Source organism: Nannospalax galili, unplaced genomic scaffold, assembly GCF_000622305.1.
Source record: "Nannospalax galili isolate Female #2095 unplaced genomic scaffold, S.galili_v1.0 scaffold252, whole genome shotgun sequence".
Lineage (NCBI taxonomy): Eukaryota > Metazoa > Chordata > Mammalia > Rodentia > Spalacidae > Nannospalax > Nannospalax galili.
In genome coordinates, this window is record NW_008333886.1 from 4,294,777 (window position 1) to 4,299,102 (window position 4,326).

At 44.3% G+C, this 4,326-nt stretch overlaps 1 protein-coding gene across 1 annotated transcript in view; it reads left to right on the plus strand.

The window, feature by feature from the left end:
* Nucleotides 1-4,326, plus strand: part of Rnf125 (ring finger protein 125) — a 28,374-nt gene that overhangs the window by 14,039 nt on the left and 10,009 nt on the right. The window lies entirely within an intron of this gene.

Consider the following 4,326-nt stretch of genomic DNA (forward strand, 5'->3'; position numbering starts at 1 on the left):
CCCCCACATCACTCATCAAGAAGATGCCCTTCAGACATGGCCACAGGCCAGTCCAATAGAGGCAATTTCCCGATTGAGGCTCCCTCAACCCAGGTGTGTCAAGTTGACACTAAAGCTACCCAGCACACCTGGGTAGAGGACCCTCCACTGAGGAATTTCCTCCAGAAGACTGGCCTGTAGCCAGGTCTGTGGGGCATTTTCTTGATTGTTAAGTGATGTAGGAGGGCCCAGCCTGTTGTCACCCCTGGGCAGGTGGTCCTGTGTTGTGTAAAGCAGGTTGAACACAGGCCAGGGGAGCAAGCCAGTAAGCAGCACTCCATGGTGCTCCAGGTTCCTGCCCGGGCTTCCCTCAGTGATGAACTGTGACTTGGGAGAAGTAAGATAAAATAGACCCTTTCCTTCCCAGGTCTTCTCCAGGACCCTTTTATAACTGTTCTTTTGGACTCACGCCACAGTTTTTAATGTTCACACTTTGATTGATTGATGGATTGATTTATTTTTTGGTTGGTTGGTTGGTTGATTACTTGAGACAGGGTCTCACTAGGTAGCCCTGACTTGCCTGGAACTTGCTATGTAGATCAGGCTAGCTATGTAAATCAGGCTGGCCTCAAACTCAGATTTGACTTTCTCTTTGCTTCTGTCTCTGCCTGCCTCTGCGTCCCGAGTGCTGGGATTAAAGTAAATTGTTATTTTTTAAAACTTTGTCTTTGGCCCAGCGTGGCCCACGCCTTTAATCCCAGCACTTGGGAGGCTGAGGCAGGCAGCTCTTTGTGAGTTTGAGGCCAGCCTGGTCTATATAGCGAGTTCCAGGTCACCTGGGGCTACAGGGAGATCCTGTCTCAAAAAGACAAGGAAAAAAAAAAAAGGGGGCAGCTATGTATGGTGTACTGGCATACAGAGGCGTGTCCATGATGTCTGCTGTCTCCGTGGTGAGTTCCATGCTAGTCAGTGAGATTCTGTCTCAAAAACAAAACACACCCCAAACAATTCACACAGACAGACAGACAGACACACACACACAATACTACACTTTTGGAGTCAGGGTCCGCCTGTAGCTGCAGTTGGCCTGGAACTATGTAGACCAGGCTGTCCTTGAACGAACTCACAGAGATCCCCCTGCTTCTGCATCCCACCTGCTGGGATTAAAGGCATGTGCCACCACTCCTAGCTTTCTAATATGCTTTTCTGTTACTGTGATAAATACTGTGACCAAAACCATGTTGGGGAGGAAAGGGTTTATTTCATTTTACAGATTATAGTCTGTCATCTAGGGAAACCAAAGATAGGCATGAACTCAAGACAGGAGCCTGAAACAGAACCCATGGAAGAAAGCTCTTACTGGCTTGCTTTCTCTGAATTGTTCAGCTAGCTTTTTTTGGTCTCTTTGAGACAAGGTCTCCCTATAGCCGCAGCACTCACTATGTAGACCAGGCTGGCCTTGAACTCACAGAGATCCGCCTGCCTCTGTCTACCAAGTGCTGGGGTTAAAGGCTCGGCTAGCTTTTTTATATAGCCCAGGCTCACTTGCCTAGAGATGTACCACCCATATTGGGCTGGGACCCCCAGCATCAATCAGCAATCAAGAAAATGCTCCACAGACATGCCTACAAGCCAGTCTGGTGCAGAAAATTCCTCAATTTCTTCTTCTCAGGCATGTCAAGTTAACAACCAAGATTAGTCACCACAATGAGTTTGATTCTGTGTGTGTGTGTGTGTATGTGTGTGTGTGTGTGTGTGTGTGTGTGTGATGTGTATGCGTGTGTGTGTGTGATGTGTATGCTTGGTTACACGTATCCTGTGTGTATGTGGAGGTCAGAGGACTGTCAGATTATTGGTTGCTTTCTCCTTCTTGCCGATGGCCATCTTTGCTACTGTATGATTATATCCTAACAGCAATAGTAAGCCACGGTAAGAGTGTAATTTTGGAGTGTCAAGACTGGGTTAAAGTAAATATCTTCCACCTTTCCTCAGTACCCTGTACTTCCCCTCTAGAGCATTTTCTCTGATTCTGTTGGGTATATTTAGTGTCAGTTGTCCAACTTTTACTCCATGAGGGACGTCTGAGGACTGAAGTGTTTCTCTTTCTCCTTTCTCTCCCTCCATTTATTTTACTTTCAGTTTTTGTGAGTTTTGACAAGTTACTTTTAATTTTTTTCTTTTTTTTTTGACACAGGGTCTCCCTGTAGCCCTAGCTTTCCTGGAACTCATTATGTAGACCAGGTTGGCCTTGAACTCACAGAGATCCACCTGCCTCAGCCCCCCAAGTGCTGGAACTACAGGTGTGCACCACCACACCCCGCTAAACTTTCAATTATGTTTATTGTTTCATATATGTGTGGGGGGGGTGCCAGTGTGTGCCACAGCAGATGTGAAGAGGTCAGAAGACAACTTGGAGCAGTCAGTTCTCTCCTTGTATCATGTGGGTCCTAGGGTGGACCTCAGGTTATGGAACAAGTTATTAATGAGTTATCAATGACTTTGTTTTTTCTATTGGGCATGGTGGCTCACGCCAGTGGTCCTGGAACTCAAGAGGCAGAGGCAGGGAGAGTGCAGAGCTTGAGGCCAGCCTGGCTATGCAGTGAATCCGGGGAGAATTACACAGTGAGACCCTGTCTCATAAACTCCCCACTCCCCCCCAAAAAAACAAAAAAATTGTATGTTTGTATTTGTCTTTTGGTAAACTGAGGGAGGGAAGAATAATGTGTTCATGTTACAGGTATACTGTTGCTGTGAAGGTAAATTATATAAAAGTGGACTTTAATACAGTCTCTGGAATATAGTAAGTGGTAAAAATCAAGCTTTTTACATTCTTTTTAAAGATATTTCATTTATTTTTATTTTATGTGTAAGAGTGTATTGCCTGCATATGTATAAGTGCACCCATGTCATGCAAGGTCTGTGGAGGTCAGAAGAGGGCATCAGATCCCTTGGAACTGGAGTCTTGGATGTTTGTTAGCTCCCGGTCTTCTGAGAGAACAGCCAGTGTTCTTAACCACCGAGCCATTGCTCCAGCCCCAAGCTTTTTACATTCCTAACAGTAGATTATTGGTGTTTTGTTTGTTTTCCTTTTTTATTGAGCCAGCTCTGGCTGGCAGTTGAAATTGGACTTGCTACGTAACAGAGGTCGGCCTTGAACTGCTTATCCTCTTGCCCCCATGAGCTGGGATTACAGGCATGTATCACCATGACCAGCTTGATTATTGACCATGTTTACTTCTTTTTTCATTTTATGACATTTATCATGCACAGAGCTGGACTTGGTAGCTCATGTCTGTAATACTCGGGTTTTTGAGTTTGAGGCCACTTTGGCTACAGTCGGTTCTAGGCTACAGTGTAAAGAGATCATATCTCAAACAAATGAATTTAACATGCACTAAATCAGACTCATACCGTTCCATCAATCATTACCTCATCATGGCTGTCTACCAGAAGGAACAGCACTCTCCAAAAATCCCTGAGTGGGGTCCCCACCTAACCCTCACCTCTGGCATTGATTAGTCATAGACTTTTGATGAGTGTTTTCCGAACTCTGTGTCAGACTCTTCCTTTTTATTTATTCTTCTTGCCCAGTCCTTCTGCCACAAGTTTAGGCTCCTCCTAATTAATTCATTGTTGAGGCCAGACCTGCACTCCATGCAGCTTGGGATTCAGTTCTGATTTCTTGTATCAAAACAGATCTTTTTTCCGGTACTCGATTGTTAGCGTTAGAGTAGGCAAGAAAGAGGCTCACAGCTCGCCGTCTCTTCACCAGTGAGTGTTACATAGTTTCATATCTAGAGTACGAATTTATTTAACTTGTCAGTGTACAGTCCCCAGGTTGATGATTTTTCTGAAGAAAGTTTATTTTTCAAATGATCTTTTTTTTAAAAAAAAAAACAAAAAACAAGGTCTTACTATGCTGCCTGGGCTAGCCTAGAGCTTTTCTTTTTTCAAAAGACTAGTCAAGTGCAGTAGTGAGACGGGGAAACACAACAGTCAGTTGGAATGACTCACATCCTTCAGACCAGCGGAACCAGGAGCTTGTGACCCTCCTGCCACAGCATCCTAAGTGCTGAGGATTATATATGTGCAATGTCACGTACAGTTGAAAAGAGCTTTTGTTGACTAAAGTAGTAAAAGAACCTGAATGTGCAAAATTGGATTTTTAATTTTTTTTCTTTTTATTTAGTAAGTTGGAATGACACACATCCTTCAGACCAGCAGAACCAGGAGCTTGTGACCCTCCTGCCACAGCATCCTAAGTGCTGAGGATTATATATGTACAATGTCACGTACAGTTGAAAAGAGCTTTTGTTGACTAAAGTAGTAAAAGAACCTGAATGTGCA